At 40.5% G+C, this 21,533-nt stretch overlaps 1 long non-coding RNA gene across 1 annotated transcript; it reads left to right on the forward strand.

The window, feature by feature from the left end:
* The first annotated feature begins 6,033 nt into the window (after positions 1-6,033).
* On the forward strand, positions 6,034-19,255 carry LOC125004589. The gene is made up of 3 exons (XR_007112362.1): positions 6,034-6,085; positions 6,513-6,802; positions 18,883-19,255. It is a non-coding gene; the product is annotated as an uncharacterized LOC125004589 (long non-coding RNA).
* The last annotated feature ends 2,278 nt before the right edge of the window (positions 19,256-21,533 follow it).

A 21,533-nucleotide genomic window follows, 5' to 3' on the forward strand; every position in this document is an offset into this window, starting at 1 on the left:
GGCTAAGTAGAAAAAGTTTGAAACACTCAGGACGTAAGAGGAATGGATTTGAGGATTGAGAATGGTCGAGGGATGAAAAGATGTGAAAAGGAATGAAGGGGATGGGATGAAAAAGGTCAAGGGATGTGATGGAAAGGGATGAAAAGGGGTTAAAGGTGGTGATGTGCATATCGATACTGAACTATCAATACTTGCAATACTAGATCTTTATACTCCAAAATCGATTCTCAAATCAAAATATCGATACTTTTGATACTTCATTTATAGTAGTTCTTATTAGTAAAACAACAATTTATTTCAATGGTCTTATTATTTTACTTATTCCTAGTAGTGTTTGAAACACCATTTTCGCATATTTAGAAAGATTTTGTCTTGTTTTTTTCTTCTGTTGTATTAGCTTGACTATATAGAAAATGAGGCCACTACCTCAATGTACTTCAGAGTTTAAAATCTAGAAATAAATTACTCTGATGCACTGTTTTTTATTTATTTATTTCTTTTTTTGTTTTGTTTTCCAGACACATAGGGGTGTATTTACACAAAGTATCGGTATCGGATCAGTATCGCCGATACCAGCCTGAATTGTACCCGGTATTGGATCGGAAAGGAAATCGGTGGTATCGAACATCATTATTAACTAGGTGACCCGTGAGTGGCTGGATGATGTCCAAGAAAAGTTTAGGCAACAGTCAGGTTTCCTGGTTTGCTTTCTTTTTATTAATCAGTACCCAACAATAACAGCAACTGCAACGGGTGAAATGCCTCTTGTGGTCCGACCTGCAACACCGACAGATGTTAACTGGCGCTTTAAGTACTCTGCCACTGGATTAATTACTGGACTCTTCCACTTTACAGGTAAATTTACATATTTATCACATGGCTAACTAACCACAGACAAATATTCAATGTCTCCTGCACACATAATATTTACAATACTCCTTTTTGTTGCTGTCGTTATCCCCAAAACACCTCTAAAATATAAATACAATAAATAGAAATAAACACGGTGATTTGAAAATCCCCCCACTTCCTATCTTGTCACTTGGTCTCTCCCGGACCCTTTATGAAGGTGCTGTGCCCCCGGGGGAATCTGTTTGGCCGCGCACCGCGGAGCAGACACCGCGCTAGACAGGTAAGTGCTAAACGCAAATGTAACGTAATTGACCACGAATACACTAACTTCCTCATTTACCACGATGATATTGCGCATACATATTCACAAACACTTTTGCACTTGCACCTTGTACCTTTTCGAATAATGTGCACAACTTTGGTGGAGCTTAACTTTTCCTCTCCTTTCGCAAGCGGAGCCGAGTGCGCACTGCAACACCTGCCCGACGGCACGCAATCAGCCGTGGTCACAAGGTTCCCTAAAAGCTCATAAATATTCAATAAATATTATTATATAAAATTAAGTAAAATATCTGAAAAGATGTGCAAATAAGCAATGTGCAAAATGTATTGTGCAAATCATGGTAAATAAATTGCTATTGTGCTATCAAGTGCAATGTGCGATTATTACTTGTGCAAAGCTGTGCAAATAAATAACGTTACCAAATGTGCAATATAAACAGGTAACGAAATGTGCTTCGTTACAGTCATGAAGGGGATGTGGTCTATTTCTTGAAATTAATTTCATTTAGCGATGTGGTGATGATTTCTCCATTCAATAAAGGAAACATATAAATGTCCTCAAAAGCCAGAAACATAACTTTTGTCTCTCGTGTTCTTTGACTGCTAAACGTGTAGAATTGTAGATCTATCTTTCTCTGCCATAGACATTTGTATTGCGCACTGCAATTCAAGCCACCACTGATAGTCAGTATACCACATGCACTTATCTGCGGGGTCTATAGAAAAGAATGACTATATTTAGCGGTTTCTGCGTTTTCTTTGCAGCCTGGCACAAATTGGTCCTTTAATAGCCACCATCAGAAATCTAACAACACCCCGAAGGGGTGCAGGGATCACAGACAGCCCTAATCTTCTACCCTTACACTGCCATGATCATTCCACCTTCAGAAGAGAAAAATGTAGTCCCTAGAGACTTGTTGGGGCAGTGAGAGGCCACTGGCAGTTTCTATATCATTTGTGACATGGGTAACAAAAATCAAATACTCTTAATTCTGTGCTATGACCTTCAAGGAATTTCCCAAAGAATATGTTTATGGCTCAGTCTCAGAATTAGACAAACCACAATATGTGGCAGCAGCACAGTGAAAATACAAAGTGATGAGCAAACCTCATCCATAAATACTAAGTGCCTGCTCTAGTGAGAACTGGTGTCTGTTTGATTAGTTTTATGCTCATCCTTTATTTTCCGCTGCCTTTCCTCAACTATATTTATTCCGAGCTTTATCTTCCATCTCTGTAATTGTTAGTACAATGCTATGTAGTGTTTGTTATTATATTTGTTCGAGTGAAACAAAAAGCAAAGCAAAATCTCCTGACTGAGGAATTCATAACATAGTAAATAACGTCGTAGTAAACGTGCTCAGGGTATAGCTGAATGTATGATCCTATGATATGCTGACACAAGGGCCAAGCATATGTTTAAATCGATATTTTACCGTACACGGACACATCACTGACCTCGCTGTCTTAAAGTGAACCGTGTCTGTCTCATCTCATGGAAAGTGCATACCTGTTCATTCATGTTGCTGTGTCAGCAATGAGGAATTTAATATGTCTGCCCTACTGCAACGGTCACGCACACAAGATGATTGCGCCCTGAAAACTGCCTCCACCGTGGAAATAGGCAAATATGAAGGGTGTCATTGTAAAATATAACTCTAGAAAATAAGCAGCACTTTCCACGTGGCTTTTGGTCTGGAAGTCTGAAGTTTCTTAACATGTTTGATGAAACACTTGACTGAACCATACATAAAATAATCAATTATCAATTTGGACATCTTGGAGCACTAAAGCGTTGCGCCATTGCTTCCCCTCATTGCAGAAACCACTACAAGGATTAATCTGGTATGTGTGCCCTGCGTGAACAAAACTGGTCCTAGCTGTTTGCCCACTGCCAAAAAGCCATCCAATTCAGTCCAGAGCAGAGACCAAGCCAACAGCACCTCTGTAGCACCAGAGATACACCAGTCATTACTTCCTGCTGCCCGCCAGAGCTAGGGTTTCAACCCATAATAAAGATTTCTCTGTAGATGAGGTACCAAAGGCTTGGCAGTTCAAACCACAATAGTCCTGACAGGTTAATGTTCAGAGCTGCCCATCACAGCAGATCACTGGAGGCGACCTCTTACAGACCCACTTCCAAAATAACTTGCTGCTCAAAAAGAAAACCTGAAGCACTCCAGCAGGTGTGACGCCTTCACCCTCTGCTAAAAAAATGCACCACACAAGGAGAGATGGGGAAATTTCATACCCAATGGTCGTGTTCATGTAAACGGGATCAACAATGTCTCTGATCCCCAAAAGAGAAGACACGTGCCAATCACAAATAGTCATGGCGATGCATTGCCAAGCTGGCAAAGACACAGGTGCAGGGACACATTTTGCATCCAACATTGGAAACTCCTTCCCAGCTAGTGAAGTCCAGTGGCCATTTGGCACCGCGCAGAGAGAATAGTTGTCAACACAAACGGACAGTTTCCTACGACCCCGAGAGGTGATCTCACTTGTTGAAGTCAAGGTAGTTAGGTAATCAAGTAGTTTTCTTATTGAGACACATGACCAGGCATATCATTATGACTATGTTCCCTAATATAGTGTCGGCCTTCCTTGTGCCTCCAAAGTAGTTTTAACTCATATGAGAACAAACATGGCTTTTCTGAGGAAGTCAGAAAACCCTTCTTGTCCGGTCTTGTCTAGGTGGGTGGTACATGTGAAAGTAGTAACCACATGAATGCCAGGTCCAAAAGTTTCCCAGAAAAACACATTGTATCGTCACAAGATGGTCAGTGAAGCTAAACTTATATACGCCAGTCACATTTTAATAGGCTAATATCTATCATGTTGCTGCATAAGTCATATTATTGACCTGACTGCAGGTTCAGGGTTTGCTTTTCATTGTACGTTGCACTTGAGTCTCACAATATTGTGCGCTTCTAACTTTGTGGGTATGGCAGTTTAATTATTACACTGCCCTTGCAATAAAAGTGTGTTATTGGGATTTTGTGTTGAAGAACTCTACTGACCTTCCTTGAGGGGATCTGACAACCATGGGATAAAAAGACTGACCGTGAACCAGGATTTAACATTAGCTCTACTTCACTCACACTCTAGCTGCTGTGATTTCCAAAAATAGTGCACCCTGTTAGAGCAACAAATGAATGTCCACGGTATTGAAATGAAGCGTTTAAAATATGTGTTGAATATTTCGCTCTGCGTGTACTTTTGTGTGTTTGTTTCTGCACTATGGCAGAGACGTGGATATATATCTTGAAAAGACGTCCCCACATGCCTATGAAGTGGCATTTTGATACATGCTCTTTAGTCTTCCACTTGTACGCACCTTCATTATTAACGGTTCAGCCATTGACCTGTCTGCGCGATCAATTCTACACACAAGCGCCACAAGTGCACACACAGTGCGTGTACACACGGCCACACAACACTTGCAATGTTAGACACATAGTCACAGAGCAGGGATTAATCAAAACTGTGACCCAAACACTAATTGCAGACCCAGCAGTATTTCCTGCTGATTTGTTATCTCTTCATTGTGCAAAGTCTGTTCTTTTCATCTAAAACAAGACTCCCAAGGATGGGGAGGGGGAGAAAGAAAGAGAGAAAGAGCTACTGTGAGAGTAATTCCAATCAGGAGAAATCAGTTTGGGTACACTCTCCCATCTTTCACTCCTGTCTCCTCCACTCGTCTCCTCTTATCTCTCCCTTTATTATCTTCATCCTGTGCTCTTACAACTCGTCCTCATCCTGACTCCACTTTACCTGCAATTTCCTCCCTTCTAACTCTCACTCTGCTCAACTTTGGCCTCATCTCATCTTTTAACAGCGAGAGTGCTCGTAGAGTCAAGTGTGTTCAGGGAGCCTCCGGCGTAGCTGGCTGCTCAGACGAGAATCCTTCTGTATCTAGTGGAAGTGTTACTGACCATCACTGTGGTTCAAGTTTTGAAAATGGGCCTTTCAGATAGTCTAAAACAAGGATGAATGGTTTATACAGTACACCATGTATCAAAATTTTGTGGACAGTTTTGGAAATTGACTGAAAAGATCAGCCCAGGATGCCGACTGATAAACCATGAGTCCATGATCCAATTTGCATGCGCAATGAAACGCATTCATTTACATAGGGCTCCATTCCAATTTGTCCTCTATGCTCCTCTATTAGCTGGACTGGAGAACCTGCAGCCTGTCACCATCCAGCTGAGTGCACTTCCAGTCTTTTTGGCTGTTTCTCACCATCTCTTTGGACCTTGACGAGTGTATTGTTGTAGTGTACTGTTTGTTCCCCTATCTGTCTTGTCCCGTTGATGGAATTGATTCAGGAGTAGTTGTTACATTTAGGTCATGCATTGGTTTAGGTGCTGTTTTCCCTTCTGTCTATGCTCTAAATATAACTTTTGAACTCGTGCCACAAAGCCTCCGAGGGGAGGCCTGACATTCTGCTCTTATCTTCTTTTTCTCTGTTGATAGGAAATTAGCATTTGGGTTGTACTTTTCGTTTCGCAATAATTTTGCATTTTATATACACCAATTAGGCATAGCATTATGACCACTTGACTAATGTGCCTTGTGCATCCAAAAGAGTTGTGACTCATCATAGAGTGGACATGGGCCTTCTGAGGGTGTCCTGTGGTGTCTTGTAACAAGATGTTGTCAGTGGGGGCCTTTTGGTCCGATTGGTTGTGGAGAGGGGCCTCTGTTGATCAAGCTTGTTCCAGACCCTTGATCACTTTGGAATCTTGTGAAATTGGAGGGGGGGTCAACACTTTCTGCTGTTTATGTGTATATATTTTTTTAGTTGTTCCAAAACCATTTGTTTGTGTGTGTCTGTCTGTTTCAGGCTGCATCTTGCTGCATCAGCTGCTGGTACATGTCTAAGCAACCATACGAATGCCAGGTCCAAAAGTTTCCCAGCAGAACATCGCACCACTATAAGATGGTCAGTGTAATGTACTTCTCCTGACAGTGGTTTTAATGTTGAGGTTGATCAGGTTATTCTTGTCTTTGCACTTTAAAACCAGCTGGGTTGAGTCCAAATTCACCTGCCCAAACTGAAAAGAAATACAGCTGAGTGTACACATTTTGCTACAGGAGCATTTCCGTGTTCAAACTGAAAGGAATCTTACTTAAACGACTGCACAAAATATGTTGTTTGAAATATCATTGTGTACTCTATCCTCAGGTTAAAACAAAATAGTATGATGGAATTCAAGTGTACCAAAAGTTATATTCTGGTGAAGCTTTGGTGGTGGTTGTTTAGTCAACTCCAGTCAAACGTTTGGACACACCGGTGTGTCCAAACGTTTGACTGGTAGTGTACATAGGCTTGTACCGACTGTGCGTGATGCTTCAATCATGTCGACTAGTTACGTGACAATAACAACATGGACTACTACGTGAAGACAGCTGAGGAGTGGGTCGTTGCAGCAAACTAGCAGAGGTGGTTTGCGAAGTGTGTGGAAATACTTCACTAAAGAAGAAGCTCATACTACCAGGTCGGTCCTGAAATACAACAAAAGTACTACTGCAGTGCAAACTCATCTGAAAAGGAATGCGCTAACGCTAGCAAAGGAATGGACCAAATACTCTGGACAGCAGCCAATTAACAACTTCACCAAAGACAGAGAGATGGAGGCTCCAAATGGACAATTTACTGGTAAGTTTCATTGCCAAAGCTATTACACCGTTGCTGTACACTGCTATGCTATTGATGGTGCCGGATACTGCAGCACACAGTAGTCTATTGATGAGCTTGCGTGTTTATGTTCAGTTGTGTTGTATTCTAGTAGTTGACATTGTTGCTGGATAGTAGGGCGTGTTCTTTTTGCTCTTGATGTCAGTGAATGCGACATGCGAGAGACTGAACTTGCCAAGAGTTTGCCGACCGAAAGCGTAATATTAATAAATACGGTTGATGCGGTTTGCGGCATTCAGCCTTCAAGAAACTTGCAGAAAAGCCTCAATAGCTTTTTTTATGTGAGGTGTCACAATATACTCAGATCAAGAATATAAATTTCATTGATGCAGAGCACAACTTTCTGCTGTGTTTTTATTATTGACTTTATCTATGATTTGTCAGCTGGATTTTCATTCAGCCTCTACTGCATACACAGGCTAATTAGCAGCTAGATTCAGCCACGTAGTGAACAGCATTTTTCCTTTATAGAATAGTCTACGGTATACATTATATACGACTGCAATATTTTGTGTTTAGTATAAGTTTGTAGGTAGTTGGCTGGAAAGTAGACTATCTGCAACACTGAGGTATGTGTGAAAGGAAACCCTGAATGTATGCTACTGCAGTTGTTTGTGTGCAAGTTTATTTTCCTCCCTGCTGACATTTTAGACACCCTAGTACAGAATACAAAACAGCTTTGGGATAAAAGCCAAGGGAGACAGGGAAATAAGGCAGTGGTATGTACTTTTAAACAATCGCGCTGACAGAGAAATATCTAAATGCGTTTTCCGAACAGTGCAGAAGTTTCCACGAGTCTCACTGCTAGAAAAGGGTTCTTTTTTGTTTTTGCTCAAAAACAACTCATGGGAATATTCTGTTTTGGGATGTTTTGAATTCACTGGCAAAATTAAATAACAAACACGATTGGATGAAATGTTTTCTTCTTCTCCAAAATTGCCTAAGCTTAGTCTGCTGTCATTGTTAAAATCCTCATGTCTTCAGAAAGTGTATACGTGGGGTTTTTATTTAAGTGGTTTTCAAGGCCAGTGTGAATCTTGACTCTGTATCAATAGATCAATAGAGGCATTTTACAAATAGTCTTTAAGCTTCCCTTCAAAAACTTCTCCGACAAGTCTCCATAATCCATTTGTCTGTGCGCTTAGTGTGATTTAGCCACAATTTGGAAACAAAAACCAGCCCCCCCCCTCAAGCTGTCTGGCCTGGCATAGTTGTAAGAGTAACCAGCATTAAGATTAAAAAAAAAGATAATGTTTACAATCACTGGCACGTAGATTATTCTTAGCCCCAATCGAGCCAATATGAAAAATTAAAATGTGTGATTTGGTACCTCTGAAAATACGAAAAGCAGCATGTGTTGGCGACACGCTTTGTCACAGCGTCGCTCGTGGATCTAATCCAGGTTCAGTGGCAAAATATTGTAACATATTTTCACAAGGATTGTCTCGTTTTAAAGGTGCCATAATCACTTTAATATTGTTAATGTGTATCCTCATTATTAATGCCCAGATTCAGATCTCAATGAAATACTTCATTGAGATCTGAATATGTTCTGCAGTAACGTGAATGACTGATGGAAGAACAATCAAATACGAGACCTAATATTGTGTAGGTCTCCCTTGTGCCTCTAAAAACTGTTGTGACTCAACAGAGAATGGACATGGTCCTCCTGAGGGTGTCCTGTGGTGTCTTTCAACAAAATGTTGCTAGTGGGGGTCTTTGGGTCCTGTGGGTTAAGGGGAGGGTCCTCTGTGGATCATCCCACAGATACTTGATCAGTTTGGGATCTAGTGAATTTGGAGGCCGGGTAAACACCTTGTGCTGTTTTTCATGTTTTTTGAGTTGTCTCTATAGGGAGGGGGTGCTTGGTCTGGTCTAAGTGGGTAGAACATGTGTGATTAACATCCACATGAATGCCAGGTTCCAAAAAAATCCCACCAGAACATTATATTGTCATATAATGTTATTTAGTTCTCCTGGTCATAGCTATAGCTGTGTGTATCATATATCTTTTTATCGTAGCAAGATGAGGAAGTAGAAATTCAACCCTGAATTTTGCATAATTTAAAATACGAAACCAGTCCCTTCATGTCTTTACTTCTACCTTCACCCCTCCTCCTTTCTGCATGTTTGACTGTGATCAAATTCCTGCTTCCTTCCTTCGCTCTCGATGAGTCAGGCCTAATTGGTGTTTGGTTCTATTAGAAACTCCGCAGCAGACTGTGTGACCTGCCCTGAGACTCACTGAATCAACTTGCCAATTAACTTCTTGCTATCCTGACAGCTGGATGCCTTTTCCTTGGATTTGGGTGTGCATGCACGTTAATAGACGAAGAGAGAGAGAGAAACGTTGAGGGGTAATTTGTGTTTGCGTGGCCAAAAAGGACCTCCCTCTTTGTGCATGTATGTGCGAGCTGCTTTGTGTTTGACGGGGGATTTTATGCTCCGGGGCTGTAATGGGCAAGTGTAGCTCTCAGGGGAACCAACGTGCACACATGTCATGTAAGTTGTTTGGTTGATTCAGTGCCAACTGTTGTGCAGGTCAAAACAGTTGTTAGGCTACTACATACTCATAGAAGGATCTACACCAGCATATGTGAGTGACCCCTGTACACATACGCCTACACACTACCCGGAAAACCATGAGCATTCAGCTAAAGAGCGAAGGACCATAGCCTACATAGCCTTGTATTTATTTAAAGTATGAACATAAAAGGGTAAGAATGCGTGCTAGTTGTGTGCTGGCATCCATGTTGCATATATGTGTGTATGTGTATCTGATAAACCTTAATAAACATTTGTGGCAGGTTTTTTTTGTGTGTGTGTGCAGGAGTGCTTTAAGATAAATGCTAATCTACGTTTTGCTAACAATAATAACACGCTAATATATTGAGGTTTTAGAGCAGGCATGTCAAACTCAGTTTGGCTCTGGGGCCGGATCCAGACTTTCTGTTCTCAGGTGGGCCGGATCAGTAAAAGAATGTCAACTCCAAATATTTAGCTTTGTTTTTCAGTACTATGCTTTATCATTCAGCCTACATTTGTAGCCTACCCTACATATTATAATCACGGATGACAAGGGATCTTTTCTAAGCACAACACATTTATTCAAAAACAATGGGAAAAAAAATGATTTTTCATGTTTGGCCGTGAATGTGTTCACAGCTGGTTTATTTTAACAGTTGAGTGAATGCAGTTTTACACCTGAACCAACTCACCACACTAAACAAACTCAAGTGTGAGCTATAAAAAAAATATTTTCGCCTTAATTGTCATACTGCTTTGAAATAAATAAAAAAAGAAATATAAAATAAAATAAATAAAATAAAAAAGTTATAGCAGTGCATGGGCAATAAGATTAAACTACATCAGATCAAACTACTAGGCTGGGCCTACTGAAGCTGAGAATATACTGCACAATATTAATTGTCTTTAATATGACATACTTGTCTTTATGATGAGTGGCGCCGAATATTAAACTCTTTGAACACTGCAACTTGCTGATTACATACCAAGCACACTGGTTTTGCATTCACTTCTGTGAATAAATACTTCTCGGTCCATTTCTCCTGGAAAACTCTGCACTCTCCACTCTGGGTGTCCACTCTTCTTTTTTTTTTGACAGTGCCATTTTGGGAAGGGTGTGTTGACCGATAACTTGTTTAGTAGTGGTGAATGGTGAAGCAAGATTGCCGGTTTATTTTTACTTGGACACATCACGTTGCGAATGTTTATTTCCTGTGACTAACTCGTGTCAGTGCCGCATGCTTGACGTGAGCGCTTTTACACATTTACTGCCCTCTAGCGGCCGGAGGGAGCATTTGGTTTGTATTTATTTTAAAAAAATCACAACTTGTAATAGAAATTAGACTCGCTTCTTTTTTTGACATACTCAGAAATTTATGCCGGGCCGGATTAAATGACCCAACGGGCCGGGTCCGGCCCGCGGGCCGTATGTTTGACATGCCTGTTTTAGAGGGTATAACGTTTACACTTTAGTATGTAAGCATCTTTTGCAGGTATTTAACATTTTTGACCCATTTGAGCTTACTGCAGTTCAACTTGTTGGAAATTTAAATGTCTGTATCACTGCAGGACATCCGATTGTTGAGACAGTTTATTGGATTAAAATCTAGATTAAATGATTGATGTTGCTTTGCAGTGCCGCGATTCTTAGGTTTATTTATTTTCGCTGTGTGTAGCGTAGCATAGTGCGTAGCGTAGATCAGAATCCTCAACTCTTCTGCTACGTTCACACCAGCATGCACACATATACAGCGAAAACTTAGTTTACAACTATGAATAAAAGACGGCACAGAACTGAATAAAATATTGTAGAGAATATAAACCAGGCACTTTTATATTTATATATACTGATTAGCCAAAATATTAAAACCACTGACAAGTAAAGTAAATAACATTGACCATCTTGTGACAATACAGAGTATGTATACAACAATGGACAACAATGAAGAACCACTAAAAATAACATGAAAAACAACACAAGGTGCTGACATGGCCTTCACATTCCCAAACATGGATCCACTGGGACATGAGTCCAATGAGGCCCCTTCCCCTCAAGGTGTACTACTTAGTTTGTGTATCCTTAAAAGCATCTACCTGAAGGTTGTTTCAAACATTCTACAATGAAAATACAAGTTGAATTCAGACAGTCGTCCAAATCTTGCTGCCTTTCCCTGTGTGACACCAACTAAACAAACACCAATGTGTCGTTCGGGTATCTTCCTCCACCTGAGGACTCGGTTACAGTCCCTGGTGGGAGGGAAGACGGATGAGAAAATAAGCATTGGAGGATTTGACCTCAGAGAAGATCTGACAGTTTCTATGGACACGGTAATTAATACAGTGTACACACAAAGTTAGAGAAATACAGAATCTGCAGGCAACAACCGTGTATTTATCTGATCTGCTTCCTGCTGATCAAACTGCTGCTTATTACTTGCTTTGTGAGCTGCGCTGGAAGGTGCGGACTATAGGTTAGATTGGGGTATCTTCTACACCTCCTCACATAGGTAGCCTCTTGTTTAGGATTATTGTATACTGGCGCCACCTGTTTCTTTTGTGTTTACACCTTGTTGTAGATAATATACCTTTTTTGTTACTTTCAAGTACTGGAAATTTGTCCGTCAGGTCTAGTTTTTGTTGTTACATTGCTGTAATTCATTTGGCACAACTGTGGTCCAATCTATTCCCACTGTGTATGTTTCAAGCAGTTTTGAGTTATTTTTATTTTGGCACGGAAATAAACCTGTTTACCGAATGTGACGCTGGCAGGAAGCTCAATTTTCAAATCAATAAGATGATGGTTAAATATCGTGAAAACAAGCATAACAAAAGCTGGTTTGTGCCACCTACAGTTATCAACACTGATGGGATACTGTCTGCCGGAGAGTGTTTGTGAATTAGATAATGCTAGAGAACATGGGTGATTAATCTGTTGACATTCAGTCTAGGGGTTGCCGGGGCTAACTGATGACTTAGCCCTTGGAGGGAGACGGCCAATGTGTCGTGGCCTCCAGCGCAGAGACCCAGATAACAGTTAATAGATAGCCACGAGTTCCCGGTCGGTTCGCAGAATATTGTTTGGTCAGACAAGCAACTTCAGAAATTGGAGAAGATTTACTACCATCAGGTTTACACACATGAGTGGTCAATACACTGACTGTAAACAGAAACCACGGAAAATCCAGTACTAATATATCATATTTTCTATTACCTGCAGATTCTGCATCTTCATAGAGATATGTTTATAAAGATTATTTATTTGCAATCGTGACAAGATGTTATTTACTTCTACCGTCAGTGGTCATAATGGCGTGGCCTATCTGTGCATCTCCCTACTGTAATTTCCATGAACCGTCTCATTTCTGCGGATGAACACTGAGATGATGAGTCATTGAGGCAGGCTGCTGGCCTCTGTGGGTGGCCTACAGGAAACATGCTCTTACTTAACCGTTAGCCTGGAGGACGTCTGTTTAGTTTAAGCTCCTTTTTAACACAGTAGAATTACATGGTGCACAGATGTTTTGATTTGCATATGCCATGTGACCGGATGTATAGTGTGGGTAAAGTTTAGGCAAAAGTTCAAATAGGAAGACCTTTCCACTAATGAGCCATCTGACTCATTTTTTATTTATTTATTTTTTTAAATCTCCCCCACTACTTCTCGACCACCACCGCTAGTGTCTAGACGCCCCATCTACATTCATCGGTTGTAGATGGGGACATTCAGCTCCCTGACACGTCCCTCTTTGAAGTCTAACTGCCAGACTACTGCCTTGCAATGTACATGTTTCCTCAATGAATATTAATTCTGCAGCAACTTGACTTGAGCTCTGTCCTAATTAAAATGTGTCAGTTACGTTGTGTCAGGGCTCTCTAGTCTGTTTGCTTCATGATACCTGTTGCATAGCTCTTGGGGTATACATTGTAAATAAAAGCTAATTCCTTCATTTTTCTCTTTCCAAGCAGTTCTGATGGGTTCCCATTTTGTGTTCCACCATCAAAACGCCTGAAAGAGAACTGTCATGTTATCAGCTTTTCTTGTCCCCGATGGCAAAAAAAAAAAAGGATTTCACAGCAATCTGAGAACCTGGAGTTCTTTGATATCAGTTCATATCATACACACTATAAATACCGCTTAATGATACTCTGTGTGATACTCTGTGATCGCAGGAGAATAGTTTGAGTCACACAGCTAAATGCAAAAACTAAAACATGACCAGAATGTGATCAGTAAAAGTAATAGAAATGTAATTATAGTCATTTGGAAGAACTGCAATTAAACAGGCTTTTCTTTTTAGAGGGGCTGTCAAAATGAACATGTTAATAATGCGGGTATCATTGTTATTGTTGAATTTGTGCACAAATTTTATTTTGAAAAACCAAATAAAAAACGAGCACAATAAACTTGAGGATGTAGTAGCCAAAGCAATCGTATTATTATTGTTGTTGTTGTTATTTTTTATTATTATCTGACTGAGACACACACATTAACTTTACAAAGTTTATGGTAAAAACAAAAAGCATTTCAATGTTTCCTTTGGGATTTGTTTTTAACGTTTTCTTCTCAAAAATTTACGGGATCTGTGTCGGACTTCCTGTTGGTGTATTGTTTGTATTAAGGATCCCGATTCGAAGCATGTTCAAATATTCATCTTCGCGTTCGAAGCGGAGCAGAGCTACTGCAGCGCTGGAGCGGAAACAGACCCAACATGCATAATTAAGTGGCAGCGTTGGTGCTGCTGCTGTATGTGCCGTGTCAAATATATGTATTTTTACAGGAGTAACGCTAGGTAACACTTGAAACTTCAGTTTCCTTTATTGATGGACTATTGGAAATTTTAACAGACAAACCAGGACATTCTCCACTATTCCCAAGTCCCCAAATCATGCATTCAGCTACAAGTAACCTTACAGTCGCTGTATGGTTGGGCGTGGTGTTCATGGAGATGGTTCACTAAAATGAGTTACCTGCATGCGTGGTGGCGTCTGAGGGGGTGAGTGCTCCAGGGATGAGCCATATCACTGTAAATTATTTCGTACGGTAATCATACACGGTTTTAATGATAATAAAAATTTGTACGGTAATACTAACCATTGGGAGTGTTACCGCGGTTTGTCATGAAACCGGTAATCGTTACTAATTTTGACCAATACACATATTCTGTTTATAAAGTTTTAAACAGTTTGGTCTAAAATACTAAAAAATGAACATTTTTGTTCCTGCTTTCCACTCTGATAAGCCCCAGTCTCTTAGAAAGCAGACTCACATGGCTCAAAAACAGTCTGACTTTTTCCCCCTACAGCATAAATACATCTATTTTTATAACCACGTCAAATTAATCCTCTTATTCTTACTTTTCTCCCCTCCTCACTACAAGAGAGTGGCCCATGGTACAGTGGCCAGATTTTGCATACCTAAACACTGTGCTGTGATAACCTTATAACAGGGGGAACAATCCATATCACAGCCGTGAGCGTAATGAGCCCACCGCAAAGTCAAAGGCTAAAAGCCAGTGAAGCTGTAACCTCATTTAATAAAGTCATAGATATCAGTGTTGACCACTGAGACCTGAGGTTAGTGACTCTACAGCTGAAGGACTGTCATATCTGGATGTCAAGGCAGGTTTCCATGAGGAAACGAAATAAATAAAAAAATAGAAAATTGTGCCTCTGCAGGTTATGTAAAATTTCATGTGAAAGTAAGACCCTATAATATATTGGCGAGCAGTAGCATACGATAAATTGCATCTGTGGGTAAAAGTGCTTGAGCATATACAGCTGTGGAAAAAAATTAAGAGACCTCCAGTAATGACAAGTTCACATTCATATTGAAACACCACAATACTAATCAATCTAACTTAGGAAGAGTTCAGAAATCAATTTCAATATACGCTCTCCATCAGTTTTTCATATAGTTGTCGGGTGACTTCACCCCACTCCCTCTCCTTTTTTCTGATGGCTTGTGACCATCCATCTCCCTCTTTATCACGTTTGTTAATGGGGTTCTGGTCTGGAGACTGGGCTAGCCATGACACTGTCTTGATCTGGTGGTTCTTCATCCATGCCTTGATTGACTTAACTGTGTGGCATGGTGCATGATTGTCCTGCTGGGAAAAAAAAAATCAATGCTTGGCTCAATTCCGGCTGAGGCTGGTGCAAAGCTGAGAATTTGACTTAACAGAGAAGATCACCTCACGCCAGTCCTCTCCTTTGTTCCTCATTGAAGGGTTTTTTTTTCTAGCTTTACACGACTTTTATATCCCTTTTGCAGGTCACTTGATGCCGTATGAGTGACATTTGAATGAGTTGATGGTCACCCTGGTCAGTGGAGAGTCGTTTTTGCCCTCTGCCAGTTTGTATCTTCACCTTGTTCTTCTGAATCACCATCTTAGAAATGTTGAGGAAGGAAGCAACCTGACTCTCGCTGTATTCCTGTACCAGTAAAGCCTGAATTGTACCCTTCTTTTACTCACTCAAAACTTCGCTGGTTAACGTTTTTGGCATGGGTAATAGTTCTTTGTTGATCCCAGTAACTTTCGAGATACTACTAGCACTGTTTTTGCCGTAACAGCTGGTCCTATTGCACGAGGACAGTTGTGGCCACAGCATTGGGTTTTATACCTTTTCTTTCTAAAAGAATTTGGTTCCAGTGCTCACCTAATCAGTACCTCATTAAGTAGAATGCAGTGAGCTCGTGTTGGAATATAACAGACTTCCATACATGTAGAGATGCTGATTTCAGAATAATTTGCAGTGGTCTCGTAACTTATTCCATAGCTGATAATAGTATATTAAGATCAAATGGTAATTCCAATCATGTCATGGAGAAATTACATTATTGGACTATGAACACTCAGAAACTTGAATCCCGACCATCTCTTGTCTCAGTGAATAGATGTAATCGGTCATGTTTCATTGGAATTAGCATCTTGTTAACGTCCAAATACCAATAATCATGGACATTCATTTGAAGTTGACCACATGGAATCTCTTGGAATCACATCTTTCTTCTACATGTAAATACCTATAGGAACGCCAATCTGTCAATCAATAATAACAGTGTGTAAACTACAACATAAAAACTGACCTGTACATGAAATAACAATTAAACCCATTGACAGCAGTACTTTCACAAAACAGGATTAACCTTTTTAAATCTTTTTAAATCTTTTTTTAAATCCCTTGTCAAACTAATAAAAATCCACAACCTTTTTCTTTTCTTTTTTATGAAAGTCTTAAGAGAGAGAGCTCTTTAGATCCTAGGATGTGACACTTTACTTCATGTAGAAAAGAGAACAGCGGACTCTAAATGTCAGAGATTTAAATGAGACAAGTTCCACCTGTCGCCACTTTCTAAGGAGATTCTAACCACTGACACCTAATCTGGGACCCCAATTATAATGTGGATCTGAAGCTGTAATAAATTCAGGTGTGTGCTTTATTAAAATTTAATACATTTTATTAAAAATCTTTAGAATGTTAATATTTTTATTGTATGCAAATTGACTCAAATGCTTACTTGACCATTTGTGTCAGACTAACCTATCATAAGACACTGTAATAAAATCAATACAGTACAGAACTCCCTGTTCTTTCTTTATAAAGTTAGTCAGTTGTGTGGCATTTTATGGCAGATCAGTTTCTTAAGCCTTCACTAAAACTTTTTATCCTTGGGGTCAGAAACAATTTATGTTCTTGTTATCTCTAACATTTGGTGTGAAAACTTCCGTTATCACAATTATTATCCAGAATAGTAACATACATTATATCAGAGCCAGTGTCCCTGTCCCCATTAAAGTGGGAAAAGTTATTAAAGCAAATTAAATTATGTTAATCATATATTTAGAGAGGTCCCCAAAGATAATAGGAGGATTAAGGTCCAAAGAAATGCAGGTTCATTTTAGTTAAGAGCCTCTTAAGTGCAGTTTATAGCTCTGCGGGACATAGACGTAAGTGTAACCGGTGCGAGTCATTTATACTTTAGCTCTGGTCAGTCTGGCTCGCTCTGTAAAAATAGCCCCCCAAACACTAGTTGGTGCTGTGTCTCTTTGCCTGTCGAGTTAATGTTTGTTTCTCAGAAGCAGAATCAGCTTTATTGGCCACGTATGTGTGAACATACAAGGAATTTGCTCAGTGGTACAAGAAAAGTCAAAACAACACTTGAATAAGCATAAAAACTTAATGACTTTCAGAATAAAATAGTGAATAAATAATAATGATAATAATGTTCCCTTATTGATCCCTCATGGGGAAATTCCATCTCTGCATTTTGACCCATCCATTTGTTCACTCAGCAGTGTGTACAGTCGGAGCAGTGGGCTGCAGTCGGCTCAAGTGGCTGCACCTGGGGAGCAAATTGTGGGTTAGGCTGCTCAGAGTTTGTCAGAGGAACCTTCCTTGCTTAGATAGGTGGCTAACAGTTATCCTTGCGTAGTTGGAGAAGCAGCTAGAAACAGTAAACCAGAAATACGGCGCGACCAAGTGGACCAGTCGCAGCTCTTGCGAAATTTGTTGCCGCAGCTCATAGTTAAATTTCTGGTGAGGTGCACGTCGGACTACGGCATTAAGGTCTGTGCAGGGTCTGAACTATTACCATAGCTACGGGGTCGGATTGATTCAGAAGCTTTAACAACCTAAAAGACTTAGACTTAGGTAGATGACAAGGGAAACTGCTTGTAAGACAGTTGGGAAGTTAGGAAAGAAGTTAGGCGCAATATTATGGATAGTGAAACAATTCTATGGAAAGAATGGAGTTACAGAAAGGTGAGTTAATGTGTTATGAAGGATGTCCTATAGAGTTCACTGTGTGACCTGGATGAGTCCCCTCTATAATAATTAACAGCAGAAAACACATGGTTTTGTGAGACTCCTTTGTAACCCTCCCTTTCCCCGGTCATTTGTCAGGGAGGAGGCCGTAGTGTCGCGTCCGACGATGGCAGTTCAGTATATCCGCTGATTATTTGGTGTCTCGTCGGCTAACGCCGGGAGTGGTAACCACAGCGGGCATTGTGTCTAAATAGTGATGGATGGATAGGTAATAAAATCGTGCATCAATTATTAATGTGCTCCCTTGTTATAAATCACTCGCGGTCTCCTGTTTGGGTGTGAACTGTGTGCGTGAGTGTGTACGTGGCAAGGAACGGCTCCCTTCATGAATAATGAACATTCAATTCTCACCTCGACCGGGGGATTTCACAGCTTTCCAACTCGAGGGAGGTGTTTGGGAGACGGGAGAGCGAGAGAAGTACAGATAAGAAATGGGATCTCACTCGCTGATGCGGTCGTCTTTTTTGCGCGCGTTAGACCATCTACATGTAACAACGAGGAAATGGTGGAGAAAGAATGCATAAAAGAGAAATCAGTGCCGGCCTCTGAGTTATTATCCATTTGTGTGTGTGTGTGTGTGTGTGCGCGCGCGCGTGTGCAGTGCATGCCTAACTCTGCGTCACGCTGAAGTGTTATTGCATTATTCAGCCAGAGCAGCGGCCTTACGATTATGTTTGAATTTGCGTCAGAGTGATGGATTCCCAAATGAAGAGGCATCCTCTCCTCGCTTCAGCCTGTTCCTCCTGCCTGCAGAGAGAAACGTAGACCGCTGGCTGCCACGCCGGGAGCCCATTATGGAATCAACCACTGCTGTTTGGAGCCCGCTGGGGGATCTAAGTATATACCCATTATGTCATTGCCTTATGTGGAAAAAGATTCTTTGTGCATCAATTTTTGCTTGTTTACTTCTTCCAACCTGGAACCTTTTATTTTTCTCTTTTTATTTTTGCATTTACTGTCTTGTTAGCATCCCAGCGCTGTCTACAGCTGTGAATTTGTTTGAAAGGATGTGCATTGACACATGCATGGAGGTTAATCGTGCCAAATGTTGCACTCGAAGTTAAAAACTTAGCTGCTTATTGTATATTGTACAATTACTGATTAAAGGAGGAAGATTTTAAAGATATCTCTGAATTGAGTATATACAGTATGATTCAGGCCAAGGATGGACATAATCTGATGGACAGATTAAGTAGGGACCCCCTACCTACTGTATGTGTTCTATATTAAACTCAGCCTAGTGCTTTTTATAAATATACATTATTATTATCATTGTGAACAGCACCAGCCAATGACATCACTGGTTCCCAGAAGAACTATGGGCTGTTTCAGCTTGAAATTCTAGTCCCTGCCACTGGAAACCACAGATGCCGTTCCAGTCCAAAGACTAGTGGTGATGTAGGTCAGCTACGTTTTCAGCTGACTAAAGAACACCCCGTTCTAGGGTTAGGGTTACAGTATTAGCCCATTTATAAAGAGTGGAAGAAGGAGTGCAGCACGGACAGCTCGAGGCTGCAGTTCCATTCGTCTAGCAAGACGATACAGCTGGCAGGGACTGTCCAGGGACTGAGCTGCATAAAACGAACAGGGATATGTTTTATTTGCCAAAAGAGCCAAAAAGGAACAGAATCATTTCTCTCCCATGAAGACATCCAGTCCTTTTGGCAAAGGCAGTATAGGCGGTCGCCAAGGGCAGCATTTGCCATATACTGTATATATATATTTTGACGTACTCATGACCATAGCTCACCTGTGGATAATGAATGTGTGGAATTTGAACTGGGTTGAGTTGGAGAGCAGCGTTCATGGTGTTGGCGTTGATGTTCAAGCTTGAGCAAACTGCCAGAAAAGCCTCTGCAGCCTCCTCCGTTCTTGCTCTTGTCCACTTGAGAACAAGAACAAATTTTTCACTTCTCGTGGATGTAATGTGATGAACTTTACTCTGCAACTGTGTGTTCCCTCACACCAACACTATTGTCTCCGACTATAATAGGCCTCATTAGACTCACCAGGGACAGCTGTACCTATAGGCAACAGCTATGTCAACAACAGCTTAATGTAGCATGAGGGAATTGGAAATTTGTCTTTTTAGATGAAGTGCGACATTCATCATTGTCATTGTGACGTGCACGTTAATCTGTTCTGGGTCTTGCTCAGGAAGTAAGGGAGGTACAACAGTTACAATCTCAATCTATAGCGTCACCCAGAACTACTTCCTCATCTACGCTCATACAGAGATAGTTACGCCGTACCATAATGGCAGCGGTGCGGACACCAACGGTAGACACAACAAACCCGAAAAGCAACGCAAATTTCGGTTACCGTCCCCTTAGCTCTGTTGCGGCACCGACGCTAACACGTGATTCCACGGTATCCAAAATAAGGAACGGTGTCTTTTTTTTTCAATACCTCCTCAGCCATGTGACCTAGTGACTCCAAAGCAATGCAGAATAGTTCTATGTAGTACCAACCGGCTTAGGAGGTATTGAAAAAAGCAAATAAATACCATTTCTTCTAAGTACGCGCTGCAGATCCAGGTTAAAATAAAATGGTTGAAAATTTTGTCTGCACTTGACCTCAAAAGATGCAGATTTGGTAACCTACCACAAGTGCTTGAAGGAGATATTACACAATTTACGAATTTGAGTAAACATCTGACGAGACATAGAATTTTTTTTTTATATATAGCCTGAGAAATGTATCGTGTTAGAGACCCATGCCCCTGTTTATATCATGATAATTATGACAGTTTGTCATGAATTTTATTTTATATTGGTTCATTTACTACTTAGTTGTATTTCAATAATTTAAATTAATATTCTGTTCTTGCATGTCACAAAATGCATAAAAAAACATCCCTACACTCATATACAGTTGTCCAGTTGTACAATTGTTGTATTTCAAAGTTACAGAAAACTGTTTCACCACAGTTTTCATTATATTTACAGTACATCCACTTCCCTTACAGATCACATGAGGTGAATGCGATGCTCCCTGATTTGGTGCGACTATCTAAGTAACATCATGTAATGATGTCGTAATATTTTCAAATCTTGACGCGTTTTTCAAGCGTTTGATTAGATGATCAGTGTATGGTGCAATGTGATTTCAAAATCGGCTAGGATTTTAAAGCTCTTGAAGCCTGAGCCGGGTATCGCTCTATTCCCTGAGGTTTTACGAAGAAAAACATGATGCCGAGTGCAAACGCAACTATTACACGAGTGCTGCCTTTATGCCTGACCAAAATTGTCTGTTTAATAATAATTTAATGGAAATATCTCTGACTGTGGACTCAGACTACTATATAAAAAATTGTCTATTTTCAATAATCATTTTTAAT

Source organism: Mugil cephalus, chromosome 2, assembly GCF_022458985.1.
Source record: "Mugil cephalus isolate CIBA_MC_2020 chromosome 2, CIBA_Mcephalus_1.1, whole genome shotgun sequence".
NCBI classification, from domain to species: Eukaryota; Metazoa; Chordata; class Actinopteri; order Mugiliformes; family Mugilidae; genus Mugil; species Mugil cephalus.